Genomic DNA, 18,243 nt, shown 5'->3' with positions numbered 1-18,243 from the left:
CTTTTCTAAGATTATTGTCTCTCTGCATTCACGGTACATGGATTCCCAAGAAATTTCATTCCATGTCTTGTATTGCCTTGAAGTCACTGTGAACATTTGGATGTCACAGAGAGACTGCCAGGGTACTTACCAGGTCAATAGCCCCACTGAGGTTTCTCATCCAATTCCAGGTCAAGTGTATGCAATGGGTAAGTAACAGTCTGCTAGGCCAAATAGTGTTTTAACTGATCTCTCTCTCTCTCTCTCTAAAAGTAAAAACACTCCGGAGAGTGTTTCTGTGTGTATGTTCATTAAATAATTCACATGCAAACAGCTCTGAACTTCTGATCCCACACATCACACTGCAGCATACAAGCCTGACAAGTTCAGTGTCAAGACACTTCAAATGTATCGTCTCCAGGAACGGGATCACGTTTTCCCATTTCAGGCTGTGCGGCTGCATTCGAGCTAAAATAATTTCAATAGTAATAACAGCTATAATGGCAATGTATGCCTGCGAATGCGGATGGGAGGGAAAATTACCTTCGCAGTGCCATCTCCTTGTTTCCTTCCAGCCATTAAAAAAGTGTTTGTCCTTTATTTAAACCTCACTCTTTTTCTTTCATTACCCATTCGTACAAGCAGCTGATTTCCATACTTTCCTCTCCCTCCTCATCACTGCTGATTGCTATGACTGTTATTGAGGCTGACTTTCAGCATGTTCGAGCACATCTGTCTGCACTAGGCAATTCAAGCATGTGGAAATCCCCCCACCCCAAGTATGACTTGATAAAGCTTAAATCAAGGGCTGCAATCTACAAACCACTTCTACTGAAGATCTATAGAAGTCGATTAAACTGCTCATTCAAAAGTCAGATTTTATCCATTTGAAAATATACCTCCCCCTTAAAAAACTTATATGCCACTCACAGGGTTGGCACTTGAGGAGGGACAAAAGCAAACAAAACACTGAGAGTTAAATAAGGGCCCGATCCCAGGAAAAGTTAAGTGGGAAAAGCAATGAATTTCATTGAACTGCATTTAATGTTAACATTTGGACTGTGTCCTGTATAGGCAAGTATCAAATTTAACACTCCATAGCTATTTTTTAAAAAAATATTATGCGGATACACAGCGCAGTTCTTGAAGAGGATATTATCGATTGTTGTGGTATAAAATGGGGTTAACGAGATAAGCGGGGCCCGGGAGATATGAGGTCAAAAAGCCCCCGCTGACTTTGATGGGATTTAGACAAAATCTTTCAAGTCCTCCCCGCCCGCCCCCCTTCCACAAAAAGTGGCTCTGCCCGCTCCCTCGGGAGCAAGCCCGATGGAACCGAATTCCGATTCGCGACGTATAGAGGACGCAGCCGTCAGTCTGCACTGAAGCAACAAGGCAACAACGTTTAAACGCTGGGGCGGAATGGCGTTGCTCTGCGCCCGGGTGGTGGAGTGTTCCGCACAGCCCGTTTGTTCGCTTGGCCGTCCCGACCCCCGAGCGTCCGGGCCGCCCGTCGGGAGAAAGCAGCGTCCAGCCTCCACCCAGCGCGCGCGCCGTAGGGTTCGAAAGTCCACGGGGAGACACAGCCCCGCGCGTCTATATAAAGCATGCGTGAGTCAGCCGGAGCGCCAGCGGTGGAGCGAGATGCGTGCCTGCCCTGCGGGATCAGGTGGCGGCCGCTCTCCGCTCCTCCACCCTCTCCCTCCCGCAGTAGCTGCTCTGTCTCCCCCCCCCCCCCGCCCCAGACCCGGAGCGGAGCAAGATCCAGGTCCGGCAGCACCTGCGAGACCCACTCGACTCATACCCTGGCAATCGAGTGGGTCTCGAAGGTGCTGCCGGAGCCGACCGCCGCAGACCAAGCCGGCTTCCCACCTGAGTCCACTGACCAGCAGCGGGGCCACTGCTCTCTCTCCCTCCCCTTCGCTCCCGCTCTACGTCCCCTCCGTAGGGAAGAGAACCAACCTCCCCGCGCTCTCCTGCAGGATGGATGGATGGTGGAGCCGGCACAGAGGCCGGCTGCTTGGAAGGAGGAGGGAAAGGAGGGGAGGAGGAAAGGTGGTGCTGCCGGAGGAGGCCAAGCCGCCCAGCCCGCCGCTCGCTCCGGCGTGCAAATTGCCCGCTGCAAACCCCTCCCCATGGGGGGGGGGAGGCTGGGTTGGGTTGACACATCGGTGGAGGGGGGAGCTCGGCGAAGCGAGCGGCTTGTCCCCGCCTCGTCCCTCCCTCCCGCGCCCGTGATTGGTTTTGCCCGCCCCTCGCTCGGGCCCCGAGGCCGCCTCCCTCGCCCGCTAAAGCGGCCAGTCTGTGACTAGGAGGGAGCCAGAAGGGAGCATGGTCTCGACTCCGCAGCAGCAGCTCCCTCCGTCTCCTGCGGCTCCCCTCCTGCGCAGCCAACGCCGCCGCCACCATCACCGCTGTCGCCTCTTCCTCGCCGCGCTGGAGGAGTTGCGAGGCAGCCCCAGCGGCGCGGGGCTTTGCGCTAAGCGGGGAGGGAAGAGAGGCTGCAATGCATAAGCCGCCGCCTCCTTCCCCTTCGCCGCCTCCCCTCCTCGCCGCTTCTCCCGTGCATCCTCCTTCTCCGCCAGCCTGAAAGAAGAAGAAGAAGAGAAGAAGAAAGCTGCCGGGGTGGGGGGGGGCGGGAGGAAGGCAGGAGAAGCCGCGTCTCGCCCGCCCGCCCAAGGACGCGCGTGTCCCCCACCCCCTGCCGCCAGCCTGTGGAGAAAGGTAAGGAACCGGCGGGGAGGAGAGTTGTGTGTGTCTCTGTGTGTATATATGTACGTGTGTATAGGGGTGTGTGTGTGTATGTGTGTGTTCCCTGGCGTGCCTCTCGTGTGTGGAAAGATCCCCCCCCCCCAGCATCCCCTCACCGGGCGGGAATTGGAGGCATCGGGAGGCGCCTCGACGCACCTGGCGCGCGCCCCGTGCGCCCGGCTCTGTTGTGGGAACTGCCAGCCTTCGGGGGGCAAGTCGCCTCGGGCGGATTGAACGGCTGGCTAATGAATCCCTTGCGCCTGCGCTCGCTGCCTTCGCCTGGAAAAAACTTCCTGCTTGGCTCTCGGGGAGGTGCAAGACCAGAAGCAGTAGCACGGGGGTGCTCTGAGGTAACGGCAGGGGTGCTTGGTGGGGCTCGGGGAGGGCTGTCAGGGAGGCAGCCACCCCTTCCCCTTCCCACAATTCAGCCACCCCTTTCCACAGCCACTCTTCCTTTTCTCTCTGGCTTTGCCATGCCTTAGAAACCTAACTTGCTGTGGGGGAGGGGGTGACCTCCTGGCCCCACACACTCATAGAGGCTTAGGGGGCTGCCCTCTGAATGGGGGAAACGTCAGAGCGCCTTGTTTCCTGAAGGGCTTCTCCTGTGTGTAATATGTTTTGGAGCTGTTTCGTAGATGTCTTTTTCTAAAACTGGGGAGGGGGGGGAGAACGCACCACTGCAAAATCATCCATCATCACCAGAAGGCAGAGGCTATCTTTAATTAAAACTGTCTTGAAAGGAATAAAAAATGACAGGCTCCCACAGAATTAAATCTGCCAAGTCTTCCTTGGTGCATGTCTGTTGTTGTTCATGGTTCTTTTTTTTTAAAGTTTATTTTAAAATGCATTGGACATTTAAAAACTAGGCTTCTTAACTTTGAGATCTACGCTAGCTTCTGGTGCTGTCGAACTCCTTCAACCTGTCTCTGCTATTTATTTTCAAGCCTTCCTTCTTTTTCTCTCTCTTCCTGCCCTGGCTGATGTAGATTGTGAGGGATCAAATTGCTTCTGTGCTTTGTACAGTATCTTGGAGATTCTGGGCAGTATTGTTGAAGTTAAAAGTAGGGTGGCGTGTGTGGGTCTGAGAATTCTTGAGTCTGGAACCCTTTGCACCCTTATTTCAGAGTAAGTTTCACTGAATTTTGTTGGACTTGCTTCTCAGTAAACCTAACTAGGCAGTACATCACGATTGACAGGACATAAAGGTTAATGGGTTTTCAAAAGCCATATTGTTTCTTTTCACACACACTCTTCCCTTGATGTGGAACTTCAGTAATACTTGAATCATGTATGTTCTTGCACTTATTATAAGAGCAGTTTGCTTTTTTGTTTGATAATATTTTAACATTTAAAGATATTCTAGCGTGATAATCCGTTACAAATTAGTAAGAGTTTCGTATTGTGCAAAGGTGGCCTCTGTCTTTTTTGTAATGTAATTGAAAAGATTACCAGATCTGTGAGAGCAGAGAGACTTGCTTATTGAATCCCTTAATTTATAGATGAATTTATAAAGTTTTTATCTGTAAATGCTTCTATCTGCTTTGTAATCTTGTAAAAATGTGTATTTTTCAAAATGGCAAGTGGTTTTGACATTTTTAACTTATAGCACTCTAGAGGATTTTGAGAGCTTCTCAAAGCAATCTGCTGCAAATACCACCATTGCCGTTTCCTGTAACTTGCAGTCTGCTAAAACTTTAAATTCTTCTTGATAAATGTTATGATCTATATGAGAGAAGCAATATCATGTTCTTTTTCATCATTCCTTTTTAATCATCAGGCAACTACAGCTCTCTGTTATGACTGAAATGGTAATTGCATTTTCTTTATAAAAATGAAGTCCAACCATATTTTACCTTTACTCAACAGTTTGAAACTTCAGTTAAGCACAGTGGGTTACCTGGTCTAATCTGATCCTGTAACAAAGGCTTTATTCTTCTTTGCATAACCTGCCCCTCACTGTGACTGTCTGTGGAAGGGTTTTTCTCAGTTTGTGACAAAACAGCATTGGGCACTTGGCTTATATAGGGTGAACATTAACTAAATATACATATAACTGGAACAATGTTTATGGAATCTTTTTAATGTCTAAGTGTGATTCTTTGGAACGGCTGTTTTAATGTATGCTTTGTTGAATACAGTAGCCAACCTAATAAATGCAGAAGGATGTTTATTTTACTACCTCTTTCCATCTAGAAACAAAACTCTTTGGATCAGCTGAATCAATGAGTATTAATGTAGCTTAAACAAAAGTAATAGCCCAGGCTAGCTTGGTCTCATCACTTGGATAGAAGACAACTGAGGAAGTCCAAGGTCCTTACGCAGAGGCAGGCAATGGCAAACCACCTCTGTTTCTTGCCTTGAGAACCCTATGGAACGCCTTAAGTCAGCTGCAACTTGACAGCACTTTACATGCGCACAAGCAAAAGTGAGCACTTGACATGCTACTACTGGAGAACATTCCTTTGTATGTAGACCTGAATGAAGCAATGTACTTGAAAGTTCTCCAGACTTCCAGGTTTTCAGTGAGAATTGGTCTTCTGTAGTTTAAGGAGCGTGTTTATGGTATTTTGAGCTTTCTCTTGACAACCAGAACCCATGAACAAATGTTCAATGTGAATTTATTGCTGGAGTAGAATATTTTATGGTTGTCATGACTACAAATATACCAATGGCTACTGGTTTTCACCTAAATGTAGTAGAGGTAAGAGGGTAGAATTCAGGTTCTTTGTGACTTTTAATTATGTTTCTAATGAATGATAGATAGCCTAACTTCAGGGGGTCCGACACATGCGGAACAGTGAATTCAATTTTAGTTTTTTAAACAGAGAAATCCATGCTGCAACATAACTAAGGAAGGGAGAAAAACTCTCCGATTGTTGCTAGATGCATTCTGAAAAATTTGAGAATAATATGGGCGGAGGTAAACAGGTCATCCAGTCTGGTTTTCTGCCTTGAAGCAAAATCATTAGCATCCTACATGTAAGCCCCCATTGTCCACTCTACAGATTGCAATGTGCTACAAGTGGTAAGAAAGAGTAGAAAAATAAATATCGCAACAAGGAAGTTGTGGGGTACACTGCAGGTGATTATGGGCACAAGCTACAGAGAAGATGTAGAGAACTGTGCTATGTTACCTCAAGATATTAAGTATCTGTATTGTCTAGAGTTTGGTGGCATTACCACCATCTGTTCTTGAATATCTACAAGCTGTGAAGAACTTGCTGAAGTCTTTATTTTTTGTTCATGGTTTTTTTTTTACTGATAAACTTAATTAAGACATTCATTTCTTGGGTTCTGAGCCCTGACATTTGTACCTGTTCCTCCTCTAGGAATGTGTTTGGTCATCTGCTATACAGCCTTGTCTCTTCTTTCTTCCCTCCCACCTTAATTTTTATGGCTCATAAATAATGTTTCTAAAGTAAACTGGAAATTAAGGAGGCAGCTGTTCCTTACCAGACAAATAACACTCATCCCTGTTATTTGTAATACAAGCATAATGCTTACGTTTTCCAAGGGAAGTTTATTTCAAGATGTGTAGCTTACAGCCCAGGCTATGTATAGGACTGGGCTGTACAATTCTGTTTTAAGAGTATTCTTAAATTTATTTCCTTTAAAGAAAAGGAGGAAAAGAATAATGTGTTCTAGTACGATATGCCAGGGAAGAACCATCTTTTGAATTATGAATTTGCTGAAAGCTAGCTGTTGTATAAAGTTGTCTCCTATAGAGGCAGGAGGATTTATAGCAAGTCAGTCTTGATTTGATATCAATATAGAATATAACCCTACAGAATTCTAGGAAATGTCTTTTTGGTTGCTACTTGTATTTTCTGCTGACTCTAGTTTTGAATTAACTACAGTATTGTGATTTGACTTGATACAAATCAAAGGTCCTTTTTCCTAACCCATATTTCTTATTAAATATCTCAAGCAATTAATAGAATAATGTTATATTACAAAAGATCAGAAAATAAAGTAAGCTTTGCGTAACTGAGCGTCTGAATTACAGGTCTGAGCGTAGGAACCTTACCTGTACAATCTGAGTAGATTAAATTTACATATCATCCAGTCTGTTCAGTCCTTGTACATTATTATTATTATTTCTAGGTTTTAAAACCAATTCCCCCAAACTTGGTGAGGAACAGGCTAAGAAAATAGTATTAAAACTCCATTCTTATTGAGCTATACTGTTAGTAAAGAATACTCCAACATTGGTCCCAAGTGGAATGTTGTCAGAGCATTACCAAAAGGAGCATACAGTTATGGGACAATCACTGAGACAGCCTCCTTAGTAACTCTGCCTTTATTATACATATATGGTACTGAAATGCTGCTGAATACTCCTTGTGGATTATAGAGATAGCGATGGACGTAGAAGTTGTCTCTAAATAAGTATATAGGGGCAAACCATTGGTGACCAGCTGCATGAACTGTAAAATAAAAACCAGCACAGACTGGTTGAAATAGGATCTGAGCACCTTAACTACATCTGAGCTGAGCCACTGTTTTCACATAAAATCTGCAGTACCTTCAGAGGATAGCTGTAAGAGATATAATGACTACAGCCTAGTCTGACTCTTGACAATAACTATTGTAGTCTTTGCCTGATGTGTTTGATTACAAGCATTGCTAGCTCCTGTGGTAACTTGATTTGTCTGGTCAGTGATGGATTCAGGAGAATGCCAGGATGTTAAACAGACTAGCAACTGACTATATATAGCGTTTGTTCATTTATTTCTTCCTGATTGGTATTTATTCACCTGGATGGTCAGGATGTTAAACAGAGCAACCAGGGGAGATATAGCTGTGTTTTATATTATTGATTTTTATTTACTTTATAGCCCGTCTTTCTCTCAAGGCAGATTACATGTTATCAACCAATGCAGTCAAAGAGCATGAGAGTTCTAAGAAACAATGTAATAGGGCTATGAGACAATGTGGGGAAAGTATCAGATATGGTATATCAGGCGATGTGATGGCTCACAAGGGTGGCTGACTGTAGCAACTTCTAGCATTTAGCTTCTGTTTGGTTGCTAGCCATGCAGGCTCTAAGTACCACTACTGCAGGACTTAATACAAATGGAAATTAGAGTTCTGTGTTGCTAGCATGAAAGGTTAGTTGGCCCATACCCTGCATCTCAACCAGTAGGATTGTATGCCTCCTGAACAGGAGAGGAGACGGAGAACCCTGCAGGTTCTGATTGGCGGGTCAAGGTGTAATGAGCAATAATGTCTTTGTGCCTTACTACCAGTGATACTGGTTGAGCAGTCTTAGGGATGCTTACCAGTACTGCAGATACATTAGTCAACAGCTGATGATCAGCGGTACTGGAAGAAGCAAGGCTAGCTTTCCAAGTATGTAGTTTATACTGTGCTTAGCCCCAAAGCCTGAATGCTAAGAGTCCAAAACCACCCTGTCCCAAAATGGAACGTTGGATGCAGGGAAATTAACTATTTATGGAAGCCACATTGGGTTTTTGTTTGAATGATGATAGAGCATACATCTGAAGGTTTGTGTTCATCCAGCATCATTTTTAAAAAGCCCTAATAACCATATCCAACAAGGACTCCAGCCTCTTTAGACTGGCTTTTGCCAACTAGGTTTGAACTAAGTCCAGCGTGCTAGTGGCTGCCCTTGTATTCCCAAGAATATCTTCTTCTTTGTTGCAGGAGAGGCAGTTTGAATCAACAGAATATGATTAAGCCAGTTCTTGCTGCCTCCATATTTAGTAAAACAAGATCCTTCTTTCAGGTGTGTAAAAGTGACATATTCCTCATAGTGTGGACAGAGAATGGTTCAGTTTAGAGGTCATAAGAGTACACATATTTGACTAGAATATCTCATGATTGTGTTTGCTGCCACTGAGTTTCATCTGTTGCAGCATATTTTAGTGAAATTCAATGCTGATGCCCTTGTTTGCAACACAGGCTGCACATCACTTAAGATGTACTTATTTTCTCTCCCACTTCGTCTGCCTCTGGGGGTCTCTGTTAGCCAGTGAAATCAGTGTAGACAAAAATGTGAGGGAAGACATCTGAGAGAGATGTTGTTAATAGGTCCAAATAAACCGGGCTCTGATGACACCTTAACACTAGTTTTTATTCTAAACTTTCACTGAATTGAGTTGCATGAAATAGACAAAGTAAATCTGAATGAAGCAGGTTCAAGTCCATCATAGATTAAGCTAGAATAAAGACTAGTTAATTTTTTTAAGGCTCCACAAAAGTCTCATGTATTATTGTCAGATGGTAAAGGCATTCCACATTGTGCACACAAAGAAGCTGTCAAGGTTGGTAGGTATACTTTACCCACTTCCTAATTCTTTTCCTAAGTTAATTTCTTTTATTAAAGAGAAGCAAAAAGGAAAGGACAAACAAGACCCAGTGAGCATACTTGGCCATCCTCAAGAGCAGATACATTTATCTGTTTAGCTGTCACAGCTTTATATTGATCCACAACTTCCCATTCCTTGTTTTAGAACGTTTTCGTCACACCAGTCTTTGCATAAACCTTTACCATTGACCTAAGCTAAAAACCTGATGGCAGCTGTCAAGGGGTGTGGATTTTTTTGTGTGGAATGACATGTATGACCCTACAGCTGTCTTCTGTATTTAGGGAAGATTTTAGTATGGGTGTGCCATTGCAGAGAATTGTAGAGATGTCTGCAAAGGTGTGTGGATTGAAAGCCCGGTCTTCCATACTGTTCCATACTTCCTTTGCTGTTCCACACTGGCAAGACATTCAACAGGAATATAGCAATATTATACTATTGATTCCTTTCTACTTCTTCCTTTAAAGAAGATTCTTTGGCCTTTGGAGAGTCATACCTGGGTTGGTGGGACATAGTGGGATATTTCCCAAACCAAGATGGTGTATGTGATGCAGAATAACTGTATTGTTTACCATCCTGAACATCTAGATTTGAGAGCTTCATAGTTTATTTAGGGAAAAGCGGGGGGGGGGGGACAACACAACCCTCAACTGCTTGGAGAAAAGGTGGACTAAAAATGTGATGTTTACTTTATCTACAGAGAAGTAAATAATGTTAATGTAACCATCTGTTGACCTTTGATCTCTTGCAAAACTAAGTTTATAACGTCATCATTACCAAATAAAAGACATTGGACTGAATATGAACTACAGTCTCCATATCAAAGTGGTATTTCTTGCAGATAATGGTTGCAATGAAAGAACTTAAGTAATTCCAAATGGTACTTGGATAACAGGATTTGAATTACTGTTAATTAAATATATTTCCCAGGTCTGGCAAATAGATCAAAGATTTTTATTTATTCTTCTTTTATAGAATATCTGTGGCTATGATTTTGTTTCAGATACCGTAGAAGTTTTTATATTCTGCAGTAGTGGCCTATATATATATGTGTGTGTTAACTCAAGAATGTGTTAATTCTAAGCAGCTTCCATATGCTATTGACTTCATTACTTTTTTGGGGGGTGGCCAACCATGCTTCCACTCAGTTAAAAGAAAATTTGTTTAAATCCATGAGGGGAAAATGGTTCTTGGATCTTTTTTGGTTGCCTAGTTGAGGTAAGAGAGTCCGTTCTTAACATAGTCCAGATTTTGAAGCCAAGAGTGCAGTTTGGATTTTAAGGCAGTGAATCAATGGGCAACTGCTTCGGACTTCCAAGCAGGTTGCTCTGAAAAATGGTATATGAATAAACTAACTTTAAAATACCCATTTTAATTGACTCACAGTACTAAGTAATCACTTAGAACACATTATTTCTCCATTGTATGTATAGTCTTTTTTTTTTAATTCAGCTTATCCAGACTCCTCTCACCTGGCTTGCTGTGATTGTGTTGTTCAGAATTAAATCTAGGTATACACACATGAAGCTGCTTTATAGTGAATCAGATCACTGATTCATCAAAGTCCGTATTGTCTACTCAGTAGGATCATACTTACTTATTATTTATTTATTATATTAGATTTTTAGTCCGTCCTCCCCGCCAAGCGGGCTCAGGGCGGAGCACAACATTTTAATTTACATAAAAACACATAAAAGCAGATAAAAACATTACAGTAAAATTTAAAACACTACATACAATAAAAACTTCTCCTCAGATGGCGATGGAAGAGTAGTACAGCAAGAGTAGTAAAATCCGATGAATGAATTCCGCAAGCGATAAAAAAGGAATAGAAAAAAAGGTGAAGGCACAAAGTGCCTTGTAGATTGCAAATTAAATTTGTGTGCTTGTGTAATAAATCCTTTCTGAGAAACTCGATGCCTTTTTCCCGTTAGTCGTGGAAAATAGTGAGGGAAGCAACCTATTGTATAGTTATATAATAATAAACTTGTGAGCGGGAGAAAAGTTGCAAGTGTTTCTCTCTGTTAGGTATTAGTGTGCACTAGAAGGCAGATTTATTTATCTATCTAATTTATAGTTCGCCTTTCTCACTGAGACTCAAGGCGAATTACATAATGTGAGATGAGTACAATCAGTATCAAGGACATTTCCATAAACAATGCTATAGGGTAAATAAATCCAAGTTTACAAAGACAAGGATCCAATACAGAGTTGAAGAAATGCGGAAACAGAACATAATCAATTCTAGGACTGACATTAGACAACATGAAGCACAGGTAGTATTTAGGAGTACATATTTAAAACAACAGATAATATGTAAGGCAACATAGTGGTGAAGTCTATGGTCCCTAACTCATTAGCGAAGCATCTGAGATCCCCTCCCTACAGTAAAGCCCTCCTATCTGAGTAAAAAGCCTTTTTGAATAATTCAGTTTTGCATCATTTGCAGAAAGCCAGGCGAATAGGGGCTCTCCTGACCTCCTCAGGCAGGCCGTTCCACAGGGTAGGGGCCACCACAGAGAGAGCCCATGTACAGGCTGCTGTTGATTTCGCCCATGTGCAGGCTGGCACCTGCAAGAGACCCTGTTCAGATAAGCGAAGCTGCCATGGAGGAACTCATTCTGCATTAAAAACCATGTATAAATCATATCAAATTCCAGTCCTGCCGCTTTCTCTTCTTCAAATGTGGCCTGGAACTGTTCCACAAAGTAATAGGCAGAGAACAAGCTTACCTGCAATAAAATGGAGGATATGTTGTGTTGAGATATTTAAACTGACAAGTCCATATAAACATCTTTGAAATATTACCTGAATTGTTGTCAAGTAATAGACAAGCACACAGCTTTTTGGAGTTTGGGATTTGTGAATTCCAAGATGTACCTAATTTTGTTGTGCTGGACTTTAATCATACACCTATTGATATTTTTTTGAACCTTGCAAGAGACTCATTATTGGTGTTCATTCTAACAAACCTGATTTGCATCATAATGCAGACAGTAAAAAAATCACTCTGGACTTAGAGTGTAATTTGAGAGCTTTGCTCGAAGGATCTGTAGAGATGAGTAATTAACAGAGGGATATGGTCTGATTTTTTTTTAAAAGCAGATATGCTTTTTCACACCTTGTTATAAGGTTTTGATTTTTAGGTTGGAAGTGCTGCACCAGTGGATTTGATATCACAGCATGGCATAAAAGCTGAAAGAAAAGCTGCCTTTCACTCCACTGTTTCAACATGCTGGCTCCTTAATGATAAAATGCATAAAACTCAAATGCCATCCCATTGTACCTTGACAGGCACAGCTATACTGTGCATCAAAAGAAAAGAAACGTTCTACAAAGATTTAATTGGTTCTTTTTTAAAGCAACAGTATATTAACTTATTAAAATGCTCACATGCTGCAGCAAATGCGGCCAAATTTTTCTTGTGGCGTGCAAAAGGAGAACAGTATATTTAACAATTGGTATGTAAAAAATTAGAATATACACAGTCTATAAATGTGGTTCTTGGCTAGCAGTTCTGTCGGTCTCGACAAATGCCAAAATTGGGCTGAGATTATCTTTTTGGAGATGCTAAATATGATGGAAGTAATTGTACTATTGTAAAGCACTGGGGGAAACAACTTTTCCTGTAGCTCTGTGGGTAGCAAAGCATCAATGAGAAATGTATAACAGCGACTTTGAAAAAAAAATTCTAGCTGAGAAACTTGCACTTGATTGATCATCATAAATATCTTGATCTGTTTGCTAAACTGTTCTCTGTTATCAACACTGTTCAACAGCATGCAAATCGCGTTGCGATGAATATAGGAGGTAATATATTTCCGCCAAAGTTTTTTCTCTGTAACTTATTTATGAATGGTCCTATGAGCCCCTAGCAAGGGCTCAGAGTTCTGCACAGAAGGACTAGAGATTACATCCTAGCACCTTGGTTTTCTTCCTAATAATTTGAAAGTAAAGGTAGGCACATAAAATGCTTCTGATTCATGAAGGGCATTTTGGTGGAATAGAATTTGTCACTTCTGGGTATGTATTGCAGACTTTTAAAGTATACTAGATACATGTTCAGTCTCTTCACCACAAAATAAAAATTTAAAATTTAATGCTGTGTCATACTTGTCTGCATGCATGCTTTCTATTGGGATCACCTCTTGTGTATATCACATAGATGGAAGTGGTTCTAGGTAGTAGCTAAAAGAATCCCACCTTGCTTTTGTCAACAAAACTGCTCTCTCCCTCACTTTTCATGGGGGTGGTGGAGTAAGACAAAAGTGGTAGCTACTAGCGAAGCTGGTATAAGCAGACCAGATTAGAACAAATGTAGCTACTGTGAAATACCAACAGAATCATCCAATGGGACCACTGGAAACTGGCTAGCACCAGCATAGGTAGTTGATATTATTTGTTTTCCCAACAAAGAAACTGAAATGGAAGGTTGTATGCATTTAAGGCCCAGTGTCTATGGCAACATCTTACAGCCCTGAAGAGGCAGGCAGCTGATAACCCAACATTAGCCCAGCATGGAGAAATCATGATGCCTCTGTAGATTGGATATTGACGTGCCCAACATATGATGGAACAGAACCTGAAATATGCAAGCAGAAAACAGAACCCTCGATTTGTGGCACATTTAGACCTTTTTCTGAAGCACAGAATGCCTCCAAACAACACTTTTGTCAGAAGGACTTAAGGATGAAGGGAGAAGGAGTGTTAAAACATCTCACAGAGTCACATGGAAGTGAGACCCCATAGGACTGATCCTATTAGTTTAAAAATAGTACAATTGGCAGGGGAAAGAATCTTTTACAAGGCAGCATAAACAAATATGAACAAGTAAGCAGGAGAGTAGTAACTACACAGTTACATAAAACAGCCTTGTCATCTTCCTCAGCAGCTTACTGGGAGAAAGCTTTGAGCCAAGAAATAGGAGGGGGAAGACTTTGCCCAACCGTTGAGAATTAAGGCAAAACTCGTCTTTGCATAGCCACAAAGAGAGGGAAGAGACAGGATTAGAACCAGCACCCTTGGCACATCCCCATTGGTGGGGATATTGGGGGCCTGTCAGGATCGGCTGGCATGCTTTGCGGCGGCCAGTTGAGAGGGCAGGCTGCCTGGTGGGAGCCCCTGGAAAAGTCCTGCCCTCATGCTCTGCGGCGGGGGTGCATGGAGCTCTAAGGGGGGAACCATCTGCCAGGCCGGCCGGATCCAAGCCATGCAGTTGGATGGCTCGCACCCGGGGCAGCGGGTCTCGCCCAGACAGGTCAAGGCGGGGTCCAGGGCAGTGACCCCAGGGCTTGACCTGTACCGCTTAGGACCCTTGCTAGGTTTCCCGGGTTTAAGTTCATGTTGTTGCCATTAATAAAAGTGGCCCTTTTTACCCAAGCCTTGTGTCTGCCTCTTTATTTCAACTGGGGGGGCAATTCGGCCCCTCCCGGCCGGCAGCCAAGGGCTTGAGGCTGGGGGCCGCATTTGCCGCCGCGGCAGAATAAGCGGCAGCTTCCCCCGGCCTCGCAGGGCCTCTTGGGAGGGGGCGGGGCTTGGTGCCTGTTCGGTGCAGCCTCGCCCCCTGCTCCGCACTTGTCTCCTCGCGCTTGGCCCACCCGCCCGCCCAGTATCAGTACAGGTTGCTAACCGGTCGCCCCTTGGGGGGCCAGGTAGGAATTTTTTCTTTGTTCCCTGATTGGCTTTGGGAACAAAGTTTTTCGCCTACCTTGCACTGCTTGCTGGTGTCGTGGCTATTGGCTACGGTGGTGCTGTATAGGTTTCACTGGCAGGATTTAGTTGGGGGGATGCTAGCGGGATGGTGAGCACCCTTGGCACATCCCCATTGGTGGGGATATTGGGGGCCTGTCAGGATCGGCTGGCATGCTTTGCGGCGGCCAGTTGAGAGGGCAGGCTGCCTGGTGGGAGCCCCTGGAAAAGTCCTGCCCTCATGCTCTGCGGCGGGGGTGCATGGAGCTCTAAGGGGGGAACCATCTGCCAGGCCGGCCGGATCCAAGCCATGCAGTTGGATGGCTCGCACCCGGGGCAGCGGGTCTCGCCCAGACAGGTCAAGGTGGGGTCCAGGGCAGTGACCCCAGGGCTTGACCTGTACCGCTTAGGACCCTTGCTAGGTTTCCCGGGTTTAAGTTCATGTTGTTGCCATTAATAAAAGTGGCCCTTTTTACCCAAGCCTTGTGTCTGCCTCTTTATTTCAACTGGGGGGGCAACTGGGAGAAAGCTTTGAGCCAAGAAATAGGAGGGGGAAGTCTTTGCCCAACCGTTGAGAATTAAGGCAAAACTCGTCTTTGCATAGCCACAAAGAGAGGGAAGAGACAGGATTAGAACCAATACTTTGCTTGCCACAAAGCAACTCTTTAACTACATAGTTCTTGGCCAAACAGAAAGATACATCAAGGGGTGTATGGAATTTTCCACTTGCCCTGGTGACAAAAATCAGCCATATATACCACAACAGAACAGACTAGAGAGAGGCCTGGCTTTGTGCAATAGCACAGGTTTAGTATACTAGGGCTGTTTGGTTTTGATGGTGCATATGTGTAGAAACAGTGCTGATTAAAGAGAGCTGGGAGGCATCTTCTCTCTGTACAAGCATACCTGATATTGTTGTTGGTTTTCACAGTGATGGTACCCTTATACCCTTCTAGGCTGACTGCCCTCCTTCCAGCATATTTCTTCATGTTCCTTAGCTTGTTTATTTTTGCCTGGTGCCTATTATACCAGCAGACCTTCATATCCATCTCCCCTCAGGTGGCATGCTGTGGGAATTATGAATAGTGAGAGTTTGCTCCCTTCCTGGATCAAATCTGTCCAGAAAATGGAGGGTCCTCTGGATATCTCCCCTCCAGAGTGCAAGTTCAGTTTCAAAACAAAACAAAACAGCACAGGTGAATAATGGAGGCGGGGATACATCCTTGCCTGCCTAATCCCGCATCAGGAACGGAGTTCTAAATGCAAATAAGATAGATGAGATTACCAAATTTCTTGTTATGGCAATATTTCTGTGTCTTTGAAAACAATGATGGATAGCAGAGTGAGAATGCAAGTATCCCACTGTTAAGTATGGCTCCACCTCTCCCTGAACTGAGGCAGTTTGCTGAGGAACAGGAGTTCGGCTGCAATAAGTTGTATCTGAAGTGAGCTGTGGCTCATGAAAGCTCATACCCTACCACTAATTTTGTTAGTCTTATAGGTGTTTCTGAACTCTTGCTCTTTGTTTGGTGTAGTGGTTAAGAGCACAGGACTCTAATCTGGAGAACTGGGTTTGATTCCCCACTCCTGCACTTGAAGCCAGCTGGGTGACCTTGGGTCAGTCACAGCTTCTAGCTCTCTCAGACCCACCCACCTCACAGGGTGTTTTGTTGTGGGGATAATAATGACATACTTTGTAAACCACTCTGAGTCATCCTGAAGGGCAGTATATAAATAGAATGTTGTTGTTATTGTTATTTTCCACTGTATGTATGTATGTGCTGCACACTGTTTCCCAGGCACTGGCATCAAGGATCTCAGGCCCAGCATATCTTCAGGATGCACTTTAGACTGCGATATTATGCTGTCTTGAGAGGCATACAGATATCAATAGGAGGGCTGAGTAAATTTCCTGAAATCGCTGAGGATGGGTATCAGCAGTTGCCAACCAGGCTATTCCAGGTTTCATGATGGGTGTTTATAACTTCAGTTCAAGATGAGTAGCTGTGTTAGTCTGTAGCAGTAGAAAAGAGCGAGAGTCCGGCAGCACCTGTAAGAATAACAAAATTTGTGGTTGGGTATGAGCTTTCATGAGCCACATCTCACTTGGCCACGCTTTTAAGTTTCCATTTTTACTCTGAGAGAATGCAAACAATGGTAGATGAACTCTTGATGCATCTGGACTTTCTATAGCAAAATATTGTATGTCTTATTTAAACATAGGGTGGGAAATAATTTGGGATGCCCTGTATAATGGGCATCATTTTGCCTTTGGAAAAGGCAGGTGCTTGCAAAACTGTTATGTAACTTGTTTTTAAAAGGACCGGGCAAACTGGGCCCTCGCTCCAGAGGGGGCTGTGGCAGTGGAAGGGCCCGGAAAGCCGGGCTGTCACTCTGGACGGTGCTGCTGCTGCAGGACAGCCCAGCAAGCTGGGCCATCCCTCTGGAAGGGGCCGCCGTGGGAGGGCCAGCATTCCTGGATTTTCTAGGACCGCTCTGTTGCTAGTAAGGAATAATTATTTATGACTTTTAGGAAAGGAAGGAGGGTGTGTTACTAATCATGGAAACATTAGCCTGTACTCAGATCAGAAACCGCCTGTTATGCTTGCTGGAAACTTCCTTTTGCTGTTCCTCTGCCCAGTTTCTGGCACCACCTTTGCTTTGGGGTGGGATGGGGGAGAAAACACTGCAAAAGGTGGGATCCTTTTAATTTGAAATGTTATTAAAAATCCATCAAGCATGATGCTCTGCATCCCATCTACCATGAAGAAAGTTAAGTGAAGACATGCACTCCTTTTTGAGCATGGCAGATGAGGTTGGAACACACATTCAGTGACTCAAAAGCAATTTATTTTTCAGAGCAGTGTTCAAACCGCTTTTGTTATACTTAACAATTTAAGCCTGTCTTTGTGCTTAATAACAACTGTAATCACTAGTGAAGTCTTCCTTCTATGGTTGTGCCTCTCCCTCATGTCAACCATTTTAAAGGCTAAATATTTGCTTAGTGGCTTCTGACACAGCTAGATAATCAGAATGCAAGAATGCCTTAAAACCCTGGTGTTGCTTAAGTACGAGTACGGAACAGCCATCTCAGCAGCCATTGAAACATGGGAAAATCTATCGCCTGTCTGGCATTGCCTTAGTAGGCTGGGATCACTGCTAAACTTGTAACTGTCCCTAGAAGATGAGAATGAATGGAAGGGCAGATATACAAACACTTGACAGAAAATGTTGCTGCTTTTAATTTTCAACCTGGAGTTCAAGTGTCCAACATTGTCTGAATATAAACAGTTAGCTTGGAGAATGTATCCCACGTTTTAAAGAACTTTTACGTTTGTCCCTAAAAGGCTTAAGATAATACTTTCATGACATGTTGCTGCTGAGAAGACAAGATGCTTGAGTGCCTTTCTGCACTGAAAGTTGGCTTCTGTGTGGTTTTTGCCATAAACCACAGCAGTGGGTGAGGGGAAGCATGTCAAATCTTTGTTTCGGTTTA

At 43.9% G+C, this 18,243-nt stretch overlaps 1 protein-coding gene across 1 annotated transcript in view; it reads left to right on the top strand.

Moving 5' to 3' along the window:
- The first annotated feature begins 2,321 nt into the window (after nt 1-2,321).
- Nucleotides 2,322-18,243, top strand: part of KLHL29 (kelch like family member 29) — a 529,196-nt gene continuing 513,274 nt past the window's right edge. Inside the window, exon 1 of the mRNA XM_054992668.1 lies at nt 2,322-2,703. The gene's annotated coding sequence lies outside the window, so the exon portion shown is untranslated. The remainder of the gene's footprint in view (nt 2,704-18,243) is intronic.

This window comes from Eublepharis macularius, chromosome 1 (genome assembly GCF_028583425.1).
Source record: "Eublepharis macularius isolate TG4126 chromosome 1, MPM_Emac_v1.0, whole genome shotgun sequence".
NCBI classification, from domain to species: domain Eukaryota; kingdom Metazoa; phylum Chordata; class Lepidosauria; order Squamata; family Eublepharidae; genus Eublepharis; species Eublepharis macularius.
The sequence above is the reverse complement of the archived record's forward strand: the minus strand, read 5'-3'. Positions and strand labels throughout refer to the sequence as shown.